We start from the raw sequence: 13,133 nt of genomic DNA, 5'->3' as shown, positions 1-13,133 counted from the left end.
CCTCCTGCTTTCTGGCTATGAAGCTAGAACTCAAACTAAGCAATCCTGATTGTGAGCTGTTAGATCATGGCTCAAATTAAGCCTCAAAGGTTTTGAGTAATAAAGTTGTCTCTACAACTCCAATGCCACATTTCCTCTTCTGGTGTTCTCATTTTATAGCATGACGCTTTGTTTGGGGATGACACCGAAAGCAATGGAAACATTTGCTTCATCATAAACATTTGAGCTTACCCATATTTTTTCCCTAAAATCGGAGGTCCTGAAAAAAAGTCCTTGGATGTACGCCTGATCAATACCTTGCCTGTAGGATGAGATAGTCTTCTGGGCTAAATACAGCAAGAGTTAACTTGGAGTTAACTCCATTATGTCAAGTATAATGGAAAATACCTTTGGGTTCTAATCTTGACCCAGTCACTAGCTGTGTATTATCCCTGGGCAAATTGCTTGATCTCTCTGATTTTCAACTCTCTCATCTATAAAATGAGGCAACAATCTTTGTAACTTCACCACAGGCTTACACCTTAAAACAATATGCGAAATTTAGACACTTCCTAGCTTTGTGGCCCTGGGCAAGTCATAGTGCCTAAGACCTTCCCACTCTTCTGCCTTGGAACCAATAATTAGTATTGCTTCCAAGGCAGAAGGTAAAGGTTTTTTTAAAAAATAAAACATGTGAAAGTGAACTAATAGTACAAAAATGTTCTTTTGTTGGGCTTTGATATGATTTTTTAAAAAAAATTAAAATCCTTACCTTCCATCTTGGAGTCAGTACTGTGTATTGGTTCCAAGGCAGAAGAGTGGTAAGGGCTAGGCAATGGGGGTCAAGTGACTTGCCCAGGGTCACACAGGTAGGAAATGTCTAAGACCAGATTTGAACCTAGGACCTCCTGTCTCTAGGCCTGGCTCTCAATCCACTGAGCCACCCAGCTGACCCCTTGATATGATTTTATAGTAGGAAACATTTACATAGTCATTACAGTTTACATACATTATTTGATTCTACTATTATAAGTATTTTTATGCCATTTTGCAGATTGGGAAATTTTACAGATGAGACTTACAGAAGTTAGATGACTTGCCCAAGGTCATATATCTAAGGTAAGCAGGGAGGTAAGATTCAAACTTAGGTCTCTCCTGACTCCAAGTCTATCGAAATTTTCACTACTGTATTAACTTTAAATTGAAAGTAATCAATATAGAGATGACCCTGAGCTGATTTTAATGTAGTCAGAAGGACAATGAATTAAGACTAGGATATCTGAGTCTCATTGTCTGCTGTGCCACTTAAGAAGGAGTGCAAGAAGATCAGGCTTCTGGACTTAGTTGGTTAACTATATTTGAGGGTCCAGAGTAAGTTTAGAGGAAGTAGTCATGGTGGTACAAGTGTAGAAAGGAGAACTGAACGCAAAGTCCAGATACCTAGACTGGACCTGGTTCTGACTTTGTGGAATTTATAAATTTCTTATTTATAAAATGAACTAAAAAAATTATTTTCTGTCCCTTCCAACTTCTGGTACTTAGCACAGTGCCCAGCACATAATAAGGGCTTAATAAATGCTTGTTGGGGCAACTAGGGAGCAACAGAATGCTGGCTCTGTCTTCTTAAATCCTTACTATGTGACCTTGGACAAGTCACTTAACTGTTTTGCTCAGTTTCCTCATCTATAAAATGAGCTAGAGAAGGAAATGACAAACCATTCCAGTATCTTTGCCAAGAAAACTCCAAATAGGGTCAAGAAGAGTCAGGCACAACTGAAAATGACTAAATAACAAGAAACGCTTGTTGACTTGACTTGTTGATCTTTTATATTCAATTCTGGCAATGCTACCTGTTGCTTCTCTTATAAAAGAAGCCCAAGGGCTAGTATATGCTAGCTCTGGACAGTGCTGTGGACGGAGTGCTAGATTTGGATCTGGGGACTTAGTTTGATTCCTGGCTTTGTCATTTACTGTATGTGAAAAGGGTTAGTCTCTTCAATTCCCCAGGCCTCCTATATAAATTGAGAAGGTTGGAGTAGATAGACCTTAGGCTCCATATAGGTTGTACATCTATGATCTTATGGTAGCTGGAGTGAAATTATCATGTAATAGTTCTCCAGTATCATTTGTGAGTAGGAGGAGAGAAAGGGGGAGAGAGAGAGGGGAGGGAAGGGAGAGAGAGAGAGAGAGGGGAAGAGAGAGAGAGAGAGAGAGAGAGAGAGAGAGAGAGAGAGAGAGAGAGAGACCGAGAGAGACAGACAGACAGACAGACAGACAGAGAAAGAGACAGAGAGAGATAGAGACAGAGACAAAGAGAAAAAGAGAAAGGCAGAGAGACAGAGAGACAGAGAGACAGAGAGACAGAGAGAGACGCACACAGACAGACACAGAGAGACAGAGAAAGGGACAGAGAGACAGAGAAAGAGACAGAGAGAGATAGAGAGAGACAGAGTCAAAGAGAAAAAGAGAAAGGCAGAGACGCACACACACAGAAACAGGGAGAGAGAGACAGAGACAAAGATAGAGACAGACAGAGAGAGATAGAGAGGAAAGAGAGAGAGAGAAACAGGGAGAGAGAGAGACAGACAGACAGAGAGAGAGAGAGCGAGAGAAAGAGAGACAGAGAGAGACAAAGACAGAGACAGAGACAGAGAGACTGACTTTTCAGGTTATGGCCTACCAAACCTTTTCTAAACAAGCACTGATGGATGGCCAGAAGACTTGGTATTCTTCCCACAAGGGAGAGAGGAGTAGGAGGAGAGGAGGTGCAGAGGTCCACCAGAGATAAACCACTCAAGGCATGTATCTAACAATATGCCCACCAAATAGATAACAAGTCAGAGTTGGACTGATACCAACTGATAAAGCAGATACACTCACAAGGTTCTTCTGGGCACAAAAAGGCACTATATCATTGAAGTTACTAAACATAAACAGCTGTGTTGATTTCCATTCCATCCAAAACATAGGCTGAAGAACAAAATATGCAGGGATTTTGTTTTATTTTCTGGATTAGAATGAAATTATTTTGCAAACAATGGGGCAAGAAACTATTAAACATTAAACCATTTCAAAACAAAACCTGCCTATCATTGTCCTTAACACTCAATGTCATGGAAGGAATTTTAGCCATTTGCTCTCTTAAGAATAAAGTCATCTGAATTTTGTTCCAGAAGACATTCTGGAAAAGCCTCAAATTGAGGCCTAATGAAGTTAGTTTGTTTAAAGCTTCATAAACCCTGCCAAATATTATAGTATTGGCTCAGCTATTTCTACAAAGACTATTTTTTAAAACTTTGGGACTTGAAGGGATCTAACATTTTGAATCATTTACATGGTGGAGTTTAATATCAAATGATTGGGAAAATGTAAGTTTGTGTTTAGAGCTGGATACCACTGGAATAGTTCTTGCTGCCTCACTAGCAGGTCTCCAGAAGAATGGGACAGAGTCAGGAAGGTCTCTTTTCAAATCTTGCTTTTGACACTAACTTTGTGAATTTGACAAATTGTTTGAAATCTTTGCACTCAATTTTCCTCACTGGCAAAACAGCAATCATCATAGTTATAATGCCTACTCCAAAGAAGATATAATGAGGCTCAAATGATAACATATGCATACTTTGTTAAATTGACAAGTAGGTGACACAAGAGATGCATTTCTAGTCAAGAAAAACTGAGTTCAAATATGGCCCTAGATATTAACAGGCTGTGTGAACCTTGGAAAGCCACTTAATCTCTGTTTGCCTCAGTTTTTTCAGCTGTAAAATGGGAGTAATGATAGCACCTACCTTACAGGCATGTTTTGAGAAGCAAATGAGCCAATATTTATAAAGTCTGGTACATGGTAGGTACTATATAAATGCATATCTCCCCCCTTCCCCCTTCTATTTGTAGTCATTATAATCAGAATATTGGAGCTATTGAGACTGTAAGGATTATTTGGTCCAATCAATTTATTTTACAGTTATAGAAAATTAGGCCAAGGGAGGTGAAGAGACTTTCCAAAAGTCACAGATCAGGTGCTGATAGAGTGATGGTCCTGGAATCAAGAAGGTCTGGGTTCTAATCCTTTTTCACATGTTTAGTAGCTGTATGACCCTGGGTGTTGCTATCACTCTATGATTCATTTCCTTCCCCCCTAAAATAAAAGGGCTGGACTCGATGTCTTCTAATGTCCTTCAAGTTCTAAATCTGTGATCCTATAAATAGAATCTGGATCTTCAGATGCTACATTGGAGACCTTTTGTCTTTCTTTGTACCCTCAGCACTCAGTATAGTGCCTAGCTCGGAGTAGATCCTTAATATAATCCCAGTCCTTACTTATCAACATAATACCAGATACACATTTCTAGAATCCTTTCCAAATTCTCTGTATCCATTTCCATTGATAATGTTTGTTAATTCCTTTTTGTTTTGCCAACCTTTCTACTTCTGTCATAGGAACCTCTTTGGCAGTGTCTCAACATTAACTCTATTTTTTCAGGATCTAGCATGAGAATAGCTTTCCTTACCACCTCTTTCTGCCCAGCTTATCTTCTAGTGTGTGTCATTAAATCTTCTTTCCATGGTCTTTACTTGAAAACTTAATGGATCTATTTGTTGACAAAACATAGTAAAAACTAGATAATTGATCTCTTTTCATTCCCCCCCCAATGTGTTTTTATTTATCATTTACTATTTCCCAATTACATGCAAAATTTTATGTCCTTTTAAACATTCTTTAAAAATAAATTTGAGTTCCAAATTCCAATAAGAAGGCAACCAATTTAATATCAATTATATATGTGAAGTCATCAAAACATATTTCCAATTAGCCATATTGCAAGAGAAAACACAGGGAAAAAAGCTCCAAGAAAAAAGAAAGAAAACAAAAAAGTATGCTTCAATCTGCACTCAGAGTTCATCGATTTTTCTCTCTGGAGGTGAATAGCATTTTTCATCACAGGTCTTTGGAGTTGTCTCGGATCATTTTCTTGATGAGAGAAACTAAGTCTTTCACAGTTCATCCATCATCCTTACGATACTGCCATAACTGTGTACAATGTTCTCCTGGTTTCTAGTCCTTTTCTTTTATACTTGTATATTTATGTATCATTGTTTGAGTCCTGGGCATGAGTCTGTCATCTGTAGTTCTGGCTACTTGTATACATTCCTAGGTCCCCCAAAGCCTCCACCCTTTCTGGTATGCTCAGAATATGACCATTAAAAATCATTTCTAAGGGGGCAGCTGGGTAGCTCAGTGGAGTGAGAGTCAGGCCTAGAGACAGGAGGTCCTAGGTTCAAACCTGGCCTCAGCCACTTCCCAGCTGTGTGACCCTGGGCAAGTCACTTGACCCCCATTGCCCACCCTTACCAATCTTCCACCTATGAGACAATACACCGAAGTACAAGGGTTTTAAAAAAATCATTTCTAGCCCATCACTAAGATCAAGCCACTCACACCAGATCCAGGGTGTCCACATCATTCTTTTGCATTTTCTCTAGGGTTGAATTGTAACTTGTTGAAGCTACTCCTTATCTCCAGTTCTTACTCCAAATTATTTTCTCTGATCCAAGATATTATTTTATCAAGTTGAGGTCCTTTTCTTCATTCCTTATTTTTCTATTTCTTATCCTTGAAAGGACTGTCTGATCTAATTGAGGGTGTGTGTGTGTGTGTGTGTGTGTGTGTGTGTGTGTGTGTGAGAGAGAGAGAGAGAGAGAGAGAGACAGAGACAGAGACAGAGACAGAGAGACAGAGACAGAGACAGAGAGAGAGAGAGAGAGGGAGAGAGAGAAATGGTCTCCTGGGGCAGCCTGGTGAAGCCTATGGACCACTTTTCAGAATGAAGTTTACAAATACATAAAATACAAAGAAAAACAAATGTTAGGAAAAATAAAGGCTCATAGATCCTCTCAAATTTATCCACTGTTCCTCTTTGTTGGCTGTCCCTGGGCCCCAGATTAAGAACTCGAATTCAAATATCTATCTATCTATCTATCTATCTGTCTCTATTTGTCTATCTATCTATCTATCTATCTATCTATCTATCTATCTATCTATCTATCTATCTATCTTTCTTTTCCTTTACAGTCAGCAAACCTGTTTTAACTAAACTGAAACTCTTAACTATGATATTTATGGTATTGTGTATCTCCTTAGGAGTCATGCGTATGTTTAATTCCATTTTATCTTTCAGCTTGTGCAAAAGGCATTAGATTTGGAGGAAGAGAATATGAGTTCTCATTTCAGCTGTGACATTTGCTGCTAATATGAGGCAGGTTCATTATGGAACCTCTCTGGATCCCAGTTTCCTCAATGAGGGAATAGGGCTAGATGATCACTAAGGTTCCTCCCAGTTCTAAATCTACAATTCAATGATTCACTTTAATTTACCTTAGTTTAGCTCTTTTTTTCTTTTTTTTTTCCATTTGTTCTTTTTTTATTATTAGACATTTATTAATATTTGTTTTTAACCTGTTTACATACTTTATGCCCCTACTTTCCCCTTCACCCCCCCCCCCCGCTCTAGTTTAGCTCTTTTTTAAAAACTTTTTTTTTAATGTATGAATGATTATAATGTCTTGTGGTGAGGTGCAGAGTCTACTATTCCTTTGTTATCCCATCAAGTGTGGGCCACGGTGCTGGACAGAGTAGACACTGAATACATATTTAGAAAATAGCAGACCATGCAATACTTTCCTACAAAATAAAGCCAAAATAAAGACTTAGTTCTTAATATTGCATTTTTATGAGTTTACCTCAGATCTTCCTCTTTCACTATGGTTTTGAATTCTCAGTAATTTCCACTTTTGAATTACTAGTAATTCCTAGAAACTGAAGACATCTCCAAAAGACTAATTCCGAAGTCACAGTCTAAGAACTGCCATAGGAATCCCCCACCTCCTCCTAAACCATGTTAGGTCAACAAAGCATATTTAAAGCAGCTCCAGTATTATTAGCATGCCATATTCATTTCGGCTAATTCCTTTAAACTGGCAGGAGATGCCTACTTGTCAAGCAACTTAGCTAGTTATTGGCTAATTCCTCATTGGATTTTGTTCTTCATGGCTCAAAAAGATAACCCAAGGGAAAGCAAGCTAGCCATAGAAATCCACGTCTTCTCCATCTGTTTCCCCTTTTTCTTCTTACATGTGGAAACACCACCCAAATGGTCCTTGAAACGAAGTAGAGAATTGTTTATTTTGCTGTTGAGAGTGAGGGGTCTTTACAGCCATTTTTGCCTCAAACCCCCAAATTTCTAGCCTCATGCCTCTGAGATTCAGCCCACATTCTGTTCTAGGTTTACCAAAAAAAGAATATGTACACATGCCTGGATCCCTTTATACAACAGAAACTTCACTTACTCATGTTTCATCAAGTCTCTGTGGGCTAAGGTTTGGTCAGTGGCTTTCCTCACTTGGCAAAGCTAATAACCTAAGTCATTAATCTATTTGGTATTCACACCCACATGGAGATTTATTTGAAAAGCTGTTCAGTGGGAGTCAGGAAATCTAGATTTTAGTTCCAGTTCTGTCACTTCCTATGAGACCTTGAGGAAGTCTTATTCCTTCTAGGGCTTCAGTTTCTTCAGTTGTAAAATAAGAGGGCTCAAAATAATGATCACTAAGACCCATCCTGTCTCTCAAAGTCTATGATTTTGTCCCAGGGTCAAACCCTCACCTATACTCACAACCACTGGGTCCCCTATCAAACTCCTGTGTTTCTTTCCCTCCTACTTGGTCAAGGTCCCCTCAGTCCAGTCATACCTAATTATGTATTTCTTTTTTTTTTTTTTTGTTAAATTTTTTAAAAACCCTTTCCTTCCGTCTTGGAGTCAGTACTGTGTTTTGGCTCCAAGGCAGAAGAGTGGTAAGGGTAGGCAATGGGGGTCAAGTGACTTGCCCAGGGTCACACAGCTGGGAAGTGTCTGAGGCCAGATTTGAACCAAGGACCTCCCATCTCTAAGCCTGGCTCTCAATCCACTGAGCTACCTAGATGCCCCCTAATTCTGTATTTCTTGATCTTTAACTACCCAGAATCCTGGGGAAAGAGACTCACTCTCAAGAGCATGTCTACTACTCAGTCTTCCAGGTAGCTTAGAGTAATGGTGCCATGGATAACGGCCATTCTATGTTTTCCTTTGGTCATTTCAATTCCTCTCCCCCTCTTCTAGGTTCCCCTCTTATCTTTTTTTTACCCTTACTTTCCATCTCAGAATCAATTCTAAGCATCCATTCCAAGGCAAAAGACCAGTAAGGGCTAGACATTGGGTGTTAAGTGACTTGTCCAGGGTCACCTGTCTCTAAAGTGTCTGGGGCCAGATCTGAATCTAGAGGCTCCCATCTCTAGGCCTGACTTTCTACCAACTGAACCAACCAGCTATCCCTCCTCTCTTATCTTTAATTTATTTTTAATCATCACTAAGATCCATTCTGTCTCTAGAAGTCCATGATCAGTCTTTTCTCAGAGAAGTGCTTTCTGATCACTCATGATACAGTATGAGGTTTACATATTGGACTAAGGATTTCTTGAATACTTGATGCAGGGAGAAGAAGATGGAGAGTGCTGAACTGAGTCTTTTCTTTTCCTTTTTTTTTTTTGCAAGCAAATCATTTGGGAATCAGAAAATCTGGAAGAGAAACCCCAAAATAGCTGTGCTTGCTCAGTGGGCTTCTAGCCAACTGTCTGCACTACTCCACAGTTGGCCCAAATTCAGTAGAAGCTTCTTTAATTCCTCAAACCAGGTCTGTCTCACAGACAGGTGCACAATCAAGCTGAAAAATTGTCTGATTTTTCTCAGAAGAGACATACACGTTGTATGCTGTGGCTCTATCTTTTTGCCAAGTTGATTAATATATAGATTCTTTCTCTAATCAGATCAACGACTTTTATGCCATATTTTTGATATGAATAAAATACCATCTCTCCCCCTCACACATTCTGAATTCCAGAAAACCTGGACTATTTGCTGTTCTATCATCCACCTTAGCACAGACTGTCTCATATATCTGGAATGTTATCTCTTTATCTTTGCTTCTTGGAGACCCTAGGACTATTCAAGGATCAGTTCAAGTGCCACCTCTTTCACGAAGCCTTTTCTGATTTCCCCTCCAATTTTTAGCATGTCTGTTTGTATATAGCAGCCCTTCTAGGTTCACTCTTTCAACCTACTCCCTACTTTCCTCCAGTTTCCTCCTTCCTCTTCCTGTCCCCCGACATTACTCCAGAGTGAAAAATAAATATCCTTTTGTAAATGCTAATTGATGCCAAATGGTTGATTGGTATTTGGGGAGATAGGAACTATTTCATAAACACTGAGGAGCCCAGTGGATAGGGGCTCAAAAGCATCCAAATTAAAAGTCATGATTCAAGATCTCTAAAATCCTGAGGAGAGTGTATGGACAGCAGTCCTCTAGGGACCAAATCTGTCAATGCAAGTTGGGGTTTGGAGAGCGAGCCGAAAGGGGTGCTACACACATACTTTGTATTTACCAATGCCTGCGTCTAGTTCCTGCTCCTCTATCCCAGAAGAATGTAAGCTTCTTACTTGAAGGGACAGTTTTATTGTTGGCTTTGTATACCACTCATGAAGCATCTGGCACCCAGGAGGCACATTAAGGCTTGTTGAATTGAGGTGATATATCAATGGTAGACCAAAGATCTGTTTCTCCAATTGATGGTGGCTTTCTCTCTCTGGGGCACCACCTTTTCCTTTTTCCCAGACCCAATGTCATTATACTGACACATGTCTTCTGCCTTTCACTACAGAAATGAAAACATAAAGTAGCAGCAAACTAGGATCAGCAGAACCCACTGAACTCGAAGGCAGCCTGAGGCATAGAAAATCATAGTAGCCTGTGGGAGAGTCAATTCTTTCCTAAGTTGCAAGGAAGGCTGACAAGTGGCATCAATGCCAATTCATGCTGTTCCTTCTATCCTCAGCAGCAAGACTTCAGCAGACCAAACAGATTGGGGTTACTTATTCAGCATCATTCCTATTTTACTTTCCTTTTTATAATGATGTATTTATGATATATCGGAATTATAATAACAAGGGATAATTATTATATTAATAAATAGCATCAGATAACTTATGTGATAATCATAATATCACAACTAATAGTTTCCATTTAACTTCTTTTTTAACTATAAAAATGCTTTACTGATATTTGTTTTTCCTATCACTAAGAAACATTTCCTCTTGCTAAATAAAAGTTCTTTCATAATAAATGTGTGTATAGTAAAGCAAAACAAGTCAAGATTTTGGTCATATTCCAGAAGGCATGCCTAGTTCTGTACCTTTTGTCCATTGCCTCCCTCCTAAGTCTTTTGAAATTCTGAAGGGTCACTTTAGAGATTTACAGTTTTGAACGTGGGGTCCTTTCCTTTTTCCCTTTGTCCTCCAAAGGTATCCATAAGAAAGTGTCTGGAGAGGGATGTGTAAGAGACGGAGGAAGCAAAGAGTAGAAGGAAAGTGAGCACTGTTTAGGACAAGCAAGCACAATTGCTCCTAAGAGCTCCTGGTCCAGAAGATGAGTCCAGAGTCTTTCTAATTGAATTCAGTTCAGTATTCTTATCCTGCGATATCTCCCTGTGCCTCAGTGGATGGAGATCCACGTATTTGGATCATAAGGGAAGAGTTCATAGATTCCTCCAGTTTCCTCCTTCCTCCTATCCTTCAACATTTCCACACAATTGTCCAGCACCCTCAAATTGTCCAGGGACTTCTGCAAAGGCTCTTCCCCTAAATTTGCTCTCTTTAGGCAAGTTTCATGATCTGAAACTATGTTCTCTCCCCAGACTTTTTTGTCCACCAAGATTTACCTGTTAACCTGAAAGATCAGTTCCTGATCTTTGCTTTTCAAGGTGACAATAATCTAATATTAGTTTAAATAACCTAATATATCTCAATTACTATCAAAGAGTTTTTTAAAAATAAACTATCTTCTGTATTGATTCTAAGGCAGGGCTAGACAAATGGGGTTAAGTGACTTGCCCAAGGTAATGTGACTAGGAAGTATCTGAGGCCAAATTTAAACCCAGGTCCTCCAGACTCCAGGACTGACTCTCCACCAAGTCACTTAACTGCCCCTCAGGATTTTTTGTTGGTTTGTTTGTTTGTTTGTTTGTTTTCTTTTTGCTTTGTTTTGTTTTTCAGGGTGTGGGGGTAGGAAGCTATAAGGAAGTGCTATGAGCATGATTAATCTATTGCAGGAGTTTTTAACCTGGGGTTGTCTTTTTCTTTTAAATTAATAAATACATATCAATATAATTGGTTTCTTTTGTAACTCTATGTATTTAACATACTATTCTAAGAAGGGGTCCACAGGTTGCCTCAGGCTATCAAAGGGGTCCATGATCCACAAAAAAGGTTAAGAACAATTGACATATTGGGAAGAGAATATGACATAAACCTAAAAAATCATTAATAAAACATTTAAAATATTCCCCAAATAAGACAGCATAAATGGCTATCTTTTCTTAAGAAAGGGTTAATCTTATGGAGTAGACTGCATTTTAATCTGATTCTTCAACTTTGTCCCAAATGAATGACTTCCCAGTCTTCGGCACCAGGACCGAATTGGTGGGGAGGGAGAATACATCAGGGTGAGAGTGGTTAGGAGTTCAGTACTTTTCAAACCACAATACAGAAGACCAACTGTAGAGGGATTCATTTGAGGGAGGCTCTTACCACTGTTGGTATGTGGGCTGTACTTACAAGCTCCTTTGCTTCCAGTTCTTCTTCGGAAGATGGTAAAAATGTCATCTCTCATCCCCACACAGGACTGAATCCCTACTGGCCCACAGTTAATTAAGTCCCTGGGGGTTGAGCTTCAATCACTGACTCTCCTCACTTGGCAGGATTCTGAACCTAAATAGCCAATCTTCAGGGGATTGACGCCTACTCCCCAAATCAAATTCTTACCTACATCCATCCCTAAGCTCTTGGAAAGGCTTTCAGCTCTATCCTTGCTCATCTTTCAAGCTTCCCCTACATAGGAAGTCAACCAGTTAACATTTATTGAGCACCTACCTTCTCTAGGTCCCATGGAAGATAGTAGATAATGAAAAAAGAAGCCAACAGACATATGAAAAAATGAATGAACGCAAACCAATAAATTGACTATGGCTCCAATTTTTATCCACCAGATTTTTCTGGAGCCTTTGTCACATTTCTGTGCATATGGTAGCTATCCTTGCTCTGAAGGAAGAGCACATACTATGTACATTATATAAAGAACACGTGTAAATTGTTTAGCATTTTTCTCCATAAGGCTCAAGATTCTGTAGCTATTATGGAATTCACTGTCACCACAATACAGGGAGATAGATCGGGTCTTCTCCATTCCACAGCAAGGTAAATTTGAAAAGAGGTCACCTACCACCTAGGAGAGGAACCAGAAACTTAACTTACATCTTTACTCTATCCCCTATGCAATACCATGTGAAATAAAATACCCAGAATTCTCTGCAATACTGGCCAATTAAGTACAAGGGAGAGAACAGAATTTTGAAAGCTTTATCTTTGGTTGATGACAGAGCCTTCCCATCAGAATCATTCAATAAATTAAATTATTTTCCTGCTAGCATATTTTTAACACATATTCATTCTCTCTGTCCTGTCCCTGTCTCTGTCTCTGTCTTTCTGTCTGGCTCTCTCTCTGTGTCTGTGTCTGTGTCTGTCTATCTGCCTCTCTCTCTCTCTCTCTCTCTCTCTCTCTCTCTCTCTCTCTCTCTCTCTCTCTCTCTGCCTCTCTGTCTCTGTCTCTGTCTCTGTCTCTCTGTCTCTGTCTCTCTGCCTCTCTGTCTCTGTCTCTGTCTCTCTCTCTCTCTCTGTCTCTCTGCCTCTCTGTCTCTGTCTCTGTCTCTCTCTCTCTGTCTGTCTCTCTGCCTCTCTGTCTCTGTGTCTCTCTGCCTCTCTGTCTCTGTCTCTCTGTGTCTCTGTGTCTCTCTGCCTCTCTGTCTCTCTCTGCCTCTCTGTCTCTCTCTCTTCTCTTCTCTTCTCTTCTCTTCTCTTCTCTTCTCTTCTATTCTATTCTATTCTATTCTATTCTATTCTATTCTATTCTATTCTATTCTCTCTCTCTCTCTCTCTCTCTCTCTCTCTCTCTCTCTCTCTCTCTCTCTCTACCTAAGGGCAGGGACACGGGTATTTTTTTTTATTTTGTTT

This window comes from Gracilinanus agilis, chromosome 6, assembly GCF_016433145.1.
Source record: "Gracilinanus agilis isolate LMUSP501 chromosome 6, AgileGrace, whole genome shotgun sequence".
NCBI lineage: Eukaryota > Metazoa > Chordata > Mammalia > Didelphimorphia > Didelphidae > Gracilinanus > Gracilinanus agilis.
This window is presented reverse-complemented; position numbering follows the sequence as displayed.